We start from the raw sequence: 12,124 nt of genomic DNA, 5'->3' as shown, positions 1-12,124 counted from the left end.
CACTAGTCATGACATGTGAGAACAGACCTTCCTGATCATCTCCTTCACACTTCTCATTGCAACAGTGAGAAAATAAAGTCTAGGCAGGGGATGGACTCGCCCACTCTCGCAAGAGGGGCTGGGAGGCAGGATTCAAGTTCAGGACTTTATTTATGATCCATGAGAACTCAGGAAAGTTGCTTCACCTCTCAGGCTACTTACCATCTGACACAGCTAATTAACCGAGAATCTCGATTTGTTTTAGCTACCAAAAAAATCGGAGTTACCATTATCAGAGCAGGACTCTGAAAACTCTTTTTGATCACACACCCTTTCTGTAAACATTTCTGTGTGGGCTCCATGGATGTATTTATATTTATTAATAAATTTTACATACATGCTATCATCATTAGCTAATACTGGAAAGCATAATATACACTTGGCACAAGGGTTAATGGACAAAAATGAATATTTCAACCTCATGATAATTTTGACTCTTTTGCTTCCCTTTTTGTTGGATCTGATATTGTCTTTAACTTCACAGTGGAGCTGAGGAAGACTGTACGAGGAGTAGAAATACTGGCTCTGCCATTTGACCATCGGCTCGTATTCACACTTACCATTTTTGATTAGCAGCTACGTTGCAAAAAAAAAGTCCTTTTATGCCACTGGACCCCATTTTTTATGTAAGTTTGGTTAAAGATAGATTTTACACACACACACACACACACACACACACACACACACACACACACACCCGCCCCATAGTCATGTTATAAACCAGTAAAGGTCTGTAAGGAGTGGATCCTCACCTCCCTCAAAACACCTTGTGTGCTGGTACAGACACGTAACCAACTAACACTGGGACCAAGCAAAGCAGAGAAAACCTAGTGTTCCATACAAGTAGACATCCATTCTTTCTTATTTTTAAAGATAAAAAGTAATTACAGATAGACAGATTTTCTAATATTTTCTTCCTATACCTCATGGACCACATTGGGCAGCCACCTTGGGACTGCTGTACAGCACTGGAGTTACGACGGTGTGTGTCTGTGCTTTCTTTGTATGAAATAAACTCTTATATGCTACATATTACTATATTCAAAAGCCAGCTTCTAGTTGTATCTCATTGTTTATAACTTATTTCAACACTCTTCCTATGTTTACTATGTATGTCTTCCAATAACCTTAGGCCCAAACCAATAGAACTTGATCTAATCACTTAACTTTTAATACTGTTCTGACTTACAGGAGGCCAGAGAGTTGGACCAGATCCTCTCCTGAGGCACTCTGCAAATCTAAGATCCCCAACTCTCCAGACTTTACCACTGTCATTTTATCAAACCATCAGTATCCCTGTGACATCCATGCCATTTTCTGTGGTACCCACTGTGTCCAGATAGAGTCCACACTCTCCAGCTTGGCATGTAAGTACCTTCAGGATCAGGCCCCTGCCTGCCTCTTCGGGCTCACGTCCCAGTTTTGCATTCTCACATCCTGTGCTGCTGCCATGTTAAATTACTTCTCATGCCCTTGCCTTGGCATGCATTTTCCTGCCTCCCTGACTTGGTCTATGTTGGTTCCTTTGCCTCAGATGACTCCCTCCCCATTCCTACTAATCTCTCCTTTAAGGCCTGCCTCTCAGTGAAGCTCTTCCTGATTTTCCAGGACAAAGAAGCCACTCCCTCCTTCGGTGGACAAAGCACCATGTCCTTATTCCACTGAAGTGCATTCATCTGCTCAAACACCTTATCTCTTCCAGACTGTGAGTCCTTTGAGGGGAACAACTATGTCCTTTGCATCTCTATCAGTCTGTGCTTAGCACAGGAGTAAGTCTATTTTATGCGTTCAATAAATGTTGAAAGAAATACATGAAGATCACACAAATGAACGAAAAAAGATGAGGACAGAAAACATATGAACACAGTTATTTCACACAGCCTGAAGTAAAAAATAGACATATATGAGCTGGGGGAAGAGAAACACAGACGAAGGTCAGGTGAATGAGAATAGGGTTCAGTTACTGGAACCCTCACCCTATGTGCTACACACAGTGCTGGGTGGTAGGGAAGCTATTTCTTCACCCATTTTCTTACTTACTTGTGGAAACTACAGGACAGCAGTGCCAGTAGTTTGTTTTATTTTCCACGGTATTCCAAGCAGTTGAATTACTAACGACAAATGAGACAGAATTCCTATGCATAAGGAATTCACCTTCTGGAATGAATATAATTTGACTTAAAAAAAGATCCTTGCATCTGGAAGTAAAGCTAGCATGGGGTAGAAAGGGGAGCTGCCTACCAGGTCCTTCCAGCACGACGTGCAAACATTCCCACGATTGGCATCAAGCCCCAGGCCCTGCCCAAGTACCCTGCCTCTGTTCTTCCATTTGGAATTGGGCTCAGTTTAGACTCCACCAGAGGCTTCCAGATCACTTGCTGGGTGTCTGGAATGAATGTTACAGGGAAGTACTCCAGTTCATGGCAGAACAAGCTTTCCCTCTTGGACTGTTTTGTGTTTGTCTGGGGAGACAAAAGAAGAAATCCACAGACTTCTTCAGATTAATAGTTTAACCTTTAACTAGAAGAGTCCTTGGGTGACTGAGTCCAAGCCCCTCATTTACAGGTGAGGTACATGATCTCTAGAGATGGGCAGAGCTTCCCTTCCATCATCCATTGAAACAGAGGCATCAACATGTCTGCTGTGATGCTCTGACCCCACCTGGGGGCATTCAATGATAAGATGGCACCGCAACTACTAGTGTCTTGTGGGCCCTTAGGCTTGCCTCCTGCAGAGCCCAGAAGCCACAGTTCTGTGACCTCCTAACTTTCTGTGGCTGTTGAGCTACTTCAGACACTCAGGGTGCATGAGCTCCCAGGCCACAGCTCTGATCACTCAAGCCTGAGGGCAACTTGGCTGCTGAATGCTGATGCTTTGGGCTGAGTTGCCTCCCACAGGAATCCTCTAGAATATTTCTTGCTGGCCAACGAAGATGCGCACGAGAACAGAGCCCTTGACTGTTCATGACGTGGTATTTCCAGAGAAGTGAGTCCTGGTTGTGGCAAAGGAGAGGCAGGACCGAGAGAGACCAGCCAGCGGAGATCATGTTGGAGGAGCAAGGCTCCTGATCTTGGGTGACAGGGCTGGCCAGGGGGACACGGCCAGGGGGAAACACTGACCAAGTGCCTGGGGGTCAGGGATTATGAGCACATGTCTAGATAGGTGGTTCTCTAGGCTATGCAGCCAGAGGCCTGCCTCTAAGAGGACTCCTCAGGAGATGGCTTGCATTGCTGGAAAAACTTGAAGCAGCTCTGCTAAAATGTGACTTCAGACAGTGTCTCAGTGGACAAGTTCATTTCATGACTGTGTGTCCTGTCTTCTTGTCAGGGCCCAGGACAGGTCTTGCTTCTTTCGGAAAAGGGAGACTTCACTGCTTTACCCGGAAAGGGGAGATTAGAACAGATCACCCATCTCCTGGGGTAGGGCTGGTACTGGGCAAAGACACAGGAAAGGGCTGCAGAAATCCAATTGAGCAGGCTGGACCTGAGGTGCAGAGCCATAGAGAGGCGGCATTCAATAGTCCTTCCAGGGACAGGGGAGAAGGACCGACAGGGGACAGGCATGGTGAGGGAGCTCCCAGGGGCAGCTGGATGTGGATGTCCCGCGCGGCACCAGGTAGCAATGCCCAGGTTCCAAAGCAGAGAAGGGGTGGAGCTGCTGACCCAGAAGCGGCAGGGGTGGGAGCCGGCAAGGGGAGGCAAGCTTGTGTCCTCGGCGGTGGGGGGTGGGGGGCAGGGCTGCCAGGCTTAGGGACAGAAAATGAGGCTGGGATTCCGGGACAAGACAGAGACCCATTTGGCAGAGCTGGCCCATAAAGGGTCAGGCAGAGGAACACTAAGAGGCCTTGAAGCTGAGCAGCTGGGGTTGCTCTAAGTCCTTCTCCTCAGATTGGGGCTGATTCTAGAGGCCCGCGGGTTAGACCCACAGGGTAGACTCACAGGGCCCTGCAGCGGTGGAGGAAGGAGGCAGAGGCAGGGGAGGCGGGTGGGCAGGTCTCTCCTCTGCTAGAATACCGCCCAGAGGTGGCATCTCCTCATCACAGCCTGGCACTGTGGAACTCACTTAGAGCCAGGTCTTGACGCCTTCAGGATGGGACTGGAGGGCTGGTTAGACACACTGCAGAGGTGTTTGGTAAGTCCTGACCCTATTTCTCCAAAGGGAACCATGTTAGTAAAGTGATGCATGGCCCTCCAATACTTTAACTTCTCACTGCTTGAAGTTTATCAGCGTTGGATGGAAATGCAGAAAGTCCCTGACTTACAGACACTGGAATTACTACTTGAGAGCCTCCCTTGGGACTCCAGGCTTGCCAGGACTCAGGCTCTTCTACTGCCTCGGTGAGCCAAGAGCTTCCTCCAGTCTCAAAATTTCCTCTTCTACCACAAAGGATCTGATCTCAAAGCTCTGTTCACCTCCGCCTGCCACAGGGCTAGGACACTCGCATCAGTTATATAACTACATTAATGCTGCAGGCTAAGATTCTCGTTTCTCTCCCCGCTCCAGCGGTGACACTAAAACCCACAGGAATACGAATGCCCTTGCCAACGCCAACTCTAACTCTGCTGTAAGTGATAACGGCCACTAACATTCATTCAGTGCTTACTGCTCTGACACAAGTCTTTTATATCTCCTTTAATCCTCAGACATCCCCACGAGGTGCCAATTATTATCCTCATATGACAGATGAGGAAAGAGAGGAACAGAGTCATTAAGAGACTTATCCCAGGTCCCACAGCCGGCAGGGGGTGGGGCTCAAGTTCAAGCCTTGCTACCTGCCTCTGAGGCCACGCTCTGGAGCAGGAAGACCTGCTACACATTAGCTTTTTATTGTGTTGTACAGTATTAGGGAGAAAGTCAGGGCCAGCAGGAGTTGTAGAGTTGTAGCAGCACCATGTTGTATAGATTTCCAAGCTGAAGATGTGGAGGTGGGAATATAAAGGACCTAGCAGAGAAGAACAGAGGCTCAGCATACGGGCTCTAGGGCCAACCAGCTTGGCTTCAAATGCTGGCTTTGCCACTGACAAGCCATCTGTCCTAGGCCAGGTTATTCAACTTCTCTGTGCCTCAGTGTCCTATCTGTAAAAGAAGGGGGATGAATTCCCTATGTTATAAGGTTTCAGGGGAGACGTAAAGGTGTTACTAATTACAAAGCATTTCAAATAATGCTTGACACGTAGAACATCGTAAAGGTGTTACTAATTAGAAAGCATTTCAAATAATGCCTGACACAGAACATCCTTGGTAAATATTCAGTGTTACTACTGAACGTGTGCTATGCACCAGCTATAGGGCTTCCTGGGTATTTTATCTCATCTAATCTTTCAAACAACCCGCAGGGTGAGAATGAGTAACCCCACATTCCAGATGAGGAAATTGAGCCTCGCTCACCCAAGGTTGCTTGCTCTCACTTGCACAAGGACTTGAATGCAGGGTCTCTCCCTCTAAACCCCGAGTGGTTCCCACTTCAGCGCAGCATTGTCTGCTAACGCTTCCTGCGATGGACAGCTAGGAAAAAGCTCAGGCTACAAAGCAAACAGATCATAATTCGGTTTTAGAATCAATAAAGGGATGATCAAGTGGCAGAGGAGGAGTTGTTAGCGGCTCATCAGGATGAGGTGAGAAGTTGCTGCCTGCATCCTGAATTAAGTTCACCTAGTGGCTTTATCATTATAAACATTCATTTCAATGTGGGGAGGGATTTTTTTAAAAAAACCAACATGAATAATATATAATGGCTGACATTTTGGAGGAAGCAGGATCTTTACCTTCTTCCATCTTCCATCAGGGTCATTTATCATTGTCTTTCTCCATGCCCCCCTTCTTTAAACGGATGGGGCAGCCTGTCAGCTCAGCTTGTTCTGAAAACGCAGGAGTATAATTCAATCATAAACTCGCTCAGAGGCCAGCTGTCAGGAAGCTGGTGTTTATTTGAACGCCATTAGATGCTCTCTACCGCTCAGACTCTCTGAGGGCTATCTGAGGGCTGTCTAAGGCCTGGGGCGGGGGGCGGGGGTGGAGTGGCAGGCATTTCTGGAACGTCTCTCTTACTGATACTTGCATATGGCTTCAGATCTGCAGTGGGCTGACCGAAAATTATATTGCATACATGACCTTTCTTTCCTCCTTTCCATTATTTTTTTCCTCTTGTAACCTCTTACTTCCAAAATTCACGTAAACTTTGTGCCGTTATAAAGGGTCTGAGAGAAATTCTGACGGCCTGTGTGGTATCAAGGTCATTTCCCCTCTGTGTATAGCAGTTTTAAGTCCTAATAGAGGTGAAATGCCCTAATCTGGTGAGTGAACAGGCGAGGGACAGATCTTTCTCAGCTCCTGCCCCAAACTGCGTTTCTGGCCTCAGAGTCCTCTCTGTTCTTCCTTTTGCTCCATGGCCCCTCTGCACACCAGGGTCATACACCCTGGATTTCCTAAGACCCTCTTGACTTCAAATGTTAGAGCATGTCTCTTGACTTTTGATCTGGAAAATACTATCACCATAATTATGCTCCAGCCACATTAAAATTCTCTCCCGTCTTTGATTATCATGGAAAGTCATGCTGGTTCCTCAGTCTGGAATGCATTTTTAAATCCTGTTCAACGGAAACCACAGTAAGCAATATACCTTATCCAAGAGTATGTACACACACACACACACACACACACACACACACACACACGTGTCATGAAATAATATCCTTTTAGAGTGCTGCACTGGTATTTTCTATTCCACTGTACCCTATTCCACTTAAATTTACTTCTTAAAAAAATAGCTTTGACCCACTACATTGATTTCATGATATGCTAATAGGCTGTTGTGACCTGAAGTGGGATAATTCATGTTTCAATGGCCAACCCTCCTCACTGAAATCTTTGTCTCAGGCCGAAGGCCATCTCCTGCCAGAAGTCTTCATTCATTAGTTCATTGTTTGTTTGCTCATTCATTCTCAAAACCAAGCATTTACTGCGGCCTGCTCTGAGCCAGGGCCTCTGCTGAGGTGCTGGGAAACACAGATGGGCCAGGCGCAGACCGTGTGCCGTGGAGCGCAGGGACCCGATCTGCAGTGGGAGTGCTGGCCCCACCTGTGAACTCTCAGAACACTTTCTCTACTCTGTGCAGGCGCTCAGCAGTAGCTGACTGGCAGACTCACTGATTCATCTACCATTCACTGAGGTTTAGTCTGTGCTAACCTCTCTGCTAGGCACTAGGGATTCAGTGACCAATAAGGCATGGGACACACAAGGAGGCCCAGTGTCATGGGGTCAGATGCATATCTTCTTGCAGGCCTAGTGCAGAGTAGGAGCTGATCAATATCTACCAAATAGAGCTTGGCAGTTCTGTCCCTCTCTATGCCTGCTCATTTTTTCCTCTCTACGGGATCTGACCCTCTCTATATGATTTGATCCTCTGCCTCCTTTGGGATGAGTACTCTGGCCCATGCCTCCTTTTTCTAAAGTCCCCCTGACTCCTGAAGTCTTTTCTCTTTGGGCCCAATGTGTCCTGTCAGTTGTCTTTGGTAGCAACCTGCCCACACCCAACCACCTGCCTGAGTGGGCTGATATCCTGTTAGGTTTCGAGGAGGCCCGGGAGACTTGACATCATCACATGCTTCCTCTCACCAATAGTGTCCTTGAACATGTTCTGAAGTGGTATTCAGGTAACTTGGCGGTGGTTCTCCCTCTTCCTATAATCTGCTAACCTGTCCAGCAGTGGCAATCCACAAGTATTCACAGAATTACTCTGTCTGCCCAGTGTCCAGCCCTTTTGACCCAGTCAGTCCTTCCCAAGACAAGAGATACAACCAAAGTTGTGTAATGGGGAAACAGCTGCCTTGAGTACTCTTCGAGGGGGAATTGTCTCACGCTGCCCTCACTTTTCCAGCTGTCGGAGCCCAAGCTCCACAGTCTAGGTCCTGCTACCTGTCATTCTTGTACAGACAGTCCAGCTGGGGATCCTTCTTCCACCTGCAGACCTGAGTGGCTCCTCCCCTCCCACGCAAGTCTCCATAGAGGGCACCCTGCATTGTACTCTCTCCATGAGTCCAGGGGAGGGACAGGTGTTCCACTGGGCAGCAGGGCTCCAGGCATTCAGTCCAGGATGGAAAGCTGGTGTTCAAGCCACCTAATCTGGTGATGGTGGTTCTCCTGCCTGCTCTATCCCCTCCTACTTCACACCTACTTGAGATCAGCTGAAGTCATTCATACCTCTGTCACTTTATGTGGAGCTGAGCACAGCAGTGGCAGAATGTCAGGGCTACTGTGTTCATTAAACCTGTATTAAGCATGGGCTCTGGGCCAGCCATTGCGCTGGGCTCTAGGGACACAGACGAACCAGACAGGGTCCCAAGGGAGGCCTTCCTCCCTCTAAGTCCATCTGGCAGCACTTCTGCTTCAGTTCTGAGTCGTGCTCCGCACTTTCCTCCAAGGCATCCAGCCCAGCCCATCCCAGCCCAGAGCCCACTCTGCTTGGTCGCGGCCCTCACATCCTGGGGATCCGTTGCCCATCCTTCCCTGAGGGTTATCCCTGCTTGAGTGCCTCTGGCACCAGCTGGGATGCTGCACGGAAGCATAAGGAAGCCCCCAGGTAACTCCTGGTGTCATCTGTGGATCTGGAGAACCCCTGCTTCCTCACTCCTGCCATGGTCAGGCCTCTGAGGAAAGGCATCCTGCGGAGGGCCCTGGGCACTGAGGACTGGCTGGCTTGCTTCCCCCACAGAAGGGTGCTCTGGTCAGTTCCAACCTGGCCTTGAACTCCTCTCCCTCCCATGGTCCCAGCATGCCTCATACTTGGGTCTCCCTGAGTCAGTCACCCGGCCGGGAATGCGCAGAGTAAAGGAGCTGCACCCCTGGGGCTCCTTGCTGGGCTCAGAAATGCTGTTGGGTCTCTGGGTGACAGCCTGCTTCTTGGAGCCTGTTAGACTCCTATTCAGACCATATCAATTGTGGTGCAGCATTCAGGGTACAGGGAAATATGGGCTTTTTCTGTCCCACAGGCACCAAGTCGGGTTGCCCTCCCCATCAGAAACCCCACTCTCTGGAGCAGTGCCACTGCGTTCCTCCCTAACAGGGATCCCGGCGGACAGCCTGCTGGCAGAATGCTGTCAATGCCCTTCCTCGAAAAAAAAGAAAAAATAAAAGGATTCAATAATTCAAAGCCTGTTCCTCTCTGGGTGGCAGCCGGGCTTTCCTGGAAGGCAGGTTACTCTCAAGTTTCACTTCCAATCAAGAAAGTGGAGCTGGAAGCTCTTTCCACCCGCAGCACCACCCTCGTGTTCATCATCATATACTTAGAAGCATTTTTTGTGTGGCCAATACTACAGCTTGAGACCTTATATACTTTTTGTTTTTTCATTTAATTCTCATGGCAACTCTGCACAATAGACATTATTACCCTGCTCTTGCAGATGAGGAAATTGGAGCTCAGAGAAATTAAGGAATTCTCCCAAGGTCACACAGCTATAAAGTGGATGCAACAGACTTCACGTCCAGGTCTGGGCTATTTTCACCAGGCCCCACTGCTGCCATAAAAGCCAACGTGTACTTATCACCTATGTACCAAGCCCTGTGCTAGGTGCTTTATCTCTGCGAATCTTGTCAATGGCTTTCATGAAATAGTTACTATTATTGCCAATTTATCATTGGAGGCAGGTACACAGAGTTAAATCATTTGCCTGGGGCCACACAGAGCTAGCAGGAGGTAAAGTCAAGATTCACACTCCCGGCACTTTCTAGGATACCGCATTCCTTCACACGAGAGGAAAGAAAGCAGCAACCCAAACCTGGTAACCGATTTCACTTTATCCCAAAGATGCAAACAAACCCTGTATTACTGGCTCAGAGCAAGACGGTGGAATAGCAAGTGGGTAGTCTAACAAGGAAAGCATCTGCTGTCTCGTGTTTGTGGGTTTCCAGTCACTTGGGCTTGTTTTACAAAAAAATCTGTTTGGGGATACTTAGTAGTGAAAGATAGCTGTTTCTTCTGAATCCAGACCCTCGAGGAACAGGGGCATCATGATTTAGGCAAAGGTGAGGTAAAAGGAATTCTTACAGTAACATTTGGAAGCTTCAATTATCCATTCATTTTAGAGCAAATACTCTATTCCAGGCCCTGCCCTAAGTAATATAGGTTTGGACAGATGAATGGTCTCCACTTTCAAAGCATCTGTTATTTAATTGAAGGTGACAGATATATAAACAATGATCTGGGGGCTGACTTCTACTCCTGCTTCTGCTACTAATCTGTAATGTGATTTTAACAGATAATTTAACTTCTCTGGACTCTGAATCCTCAGTAGAAAATTAAGTAGAATAGACAATGTATCCATCCATCCTCTGTCCCACTGTCCCTCCCCACGGCTCCCCCTCTCCTTTCCTTCCATCTCTTCATTGTTCAAGGTAATGTATCAATATATGCATATTTATCTTGAGCAACTGCTAAGTGCTAAAGTGATAAGATGCAGTCCTGTCCTGGCAGACTCAGTTTAGATGGTTAACAAACATTTACATAGTCACTATATTAAGCCCTTGCCCAGAGCCACGGATTCAGCAGTGGCAGAGCCAGGAAATGAAACACAAGCTGGCCTCGCTCAAGGCCTAGTCTCTTTTCTCTCTGCCGAGTGGTCTGTTTCTCCCAATACAGGTTTCTCAAGTTCTCCACTGGACAGGTTCCTTAAGGCATGTCGGACTGGGAGAAACGATACTGAAATCCTTGAGCAGGTCCCGTGTGATGCATGTAAGCAGCAGGCTTGGTGACATGGTCCCTGCTGGCCTGATCCAGATGGCATGCTAAGGGCACCCCCAAACAGAACAGCCACCGGCAGCCAACCAGCCATAGCCCTGATCAGATCCTATAACGGGCCCAGTAAAGAAAGGGTGAGCAAGTACTATTCCCCTTGGTAGGAGTAATATTTCTATCTCCAGTTGATTAAAAGAACTCATGCCACGGGATGGCCCACAAGCATATGTACAAAATCACACAATTGAATGAAAGAGCAGAAAGCTTCCTACCCAGAGACAAAAGCAGCATTTCTGGCCAAGATAAATGAATAGGTTTTTCCTTACTCTATTTTTGTTCCCGGCTCTGCCACTTGACTAGCCTGTGAATTTGGGAAGATCCCTTAACCTCTGAGGTTCTCAGTCTTCTCGGTACCATAAAGTTCCTTTATCTCTAAAAAGGTTAAGGTTCGAATGCTCTGGCACCCTTGTATTATGCCCCTCTTGCTGGGCTCAGAGGACTCCCCCAACTTCACTTTTCTGAGCTTGTCATCTCTCCTCGTGAGGAAGGGCTGGAACAGTGGAAAGCATGGGCCTGGAGTCCCAGCTCCATCATGTCCCAGGAGCAAGCCTTCTCCTTGGATTCCCATTCACTCTCTGGGGATGATAATACCACCACTCAGGGCAACTGCCCAGGAGTCCTTCTTAGGTGTCCACTCCTCCTTGTTACACATTTTCCTGGATCAAACTTCTGTGTGCTCATAGTTTCATCTACTGCTTTTTTGTTGATGGCTCCCTAACCTCTGTGTGAGCTTCAGATTTGCTTGTGAAATACAAACAGACATTTATTCTGGGGTGCTCTATGGAGATGAGTCCCTTCCTTGCCCTTGCCAGGCATCTGAGTAAGAGACTCCTCTCTGCAGCATTCCTCAGACCCAGTCAGGGAGGAAGCCCTGCTGATTTCCCTCTTTAAATAGAACTGGGGATGTCATTCATTCTTCTCTCCCCTCATCCCTAACCCACCGTCCCTGTAGGGCAGGAACTCTCTGGCACAGAAGTCATGAACACAGAAGGCACACAGGCTGCGCAGAACTGAACTGGGCTGACTTTTAGAGAAAACTCTGGGTGTATGAGGTATCACTACCTTGGAAGACATTCAAAAGAAATGATCACAAATCCCTCTTTCTTGGATACCTTTCCCAAGTTCATAGACCCTGATCTGGGGAGCAGGGAACAGAGAGCTGCCTTTTGCTGGCTCCTGTACCCTTTCATGCCCCTGGGTCTTTGCCCAAGCTGTTCCCTCTCCCTGGTACATTCTCTCTCTCCCTTGCTGAGCTATTTCCCATCTTTAAGACTCAGTTCTTAAGTCTCAGCCTTC

General features: G+C 47.9%; 1 protein-coding gene across 1 annotated transcript in view; it reads right to left on the bottom strand.

Annotated features, from left to right (window-relative positions):
* TENM4 (teneurin transmembrane protein 4) overlaps positions 1-12,124 on the bottom strand; it is a 732,935-nt gene that overhangs the window by 80,082 nt on the left and 640,729 nt on the right.

Source organism: Hippopotamus amphibius, chromosome 9 (genome assembly GCF_030028045.1).
Source record: "Hippopotamus amphibius kiboko isolate mHipAmp2 chromosome 9, mHipAmp2.hap2, whole genome shotgun sequence".
NCBI lineage: Eukaryota > Metazoa > Chordata > Mammalia > Artiodactyla > Hippopotamidae > Hippopotamus > Hippopotamus amphibius.
This window is presented reverse-complemented; position numbering and strand designations above follow the sequence as displayed.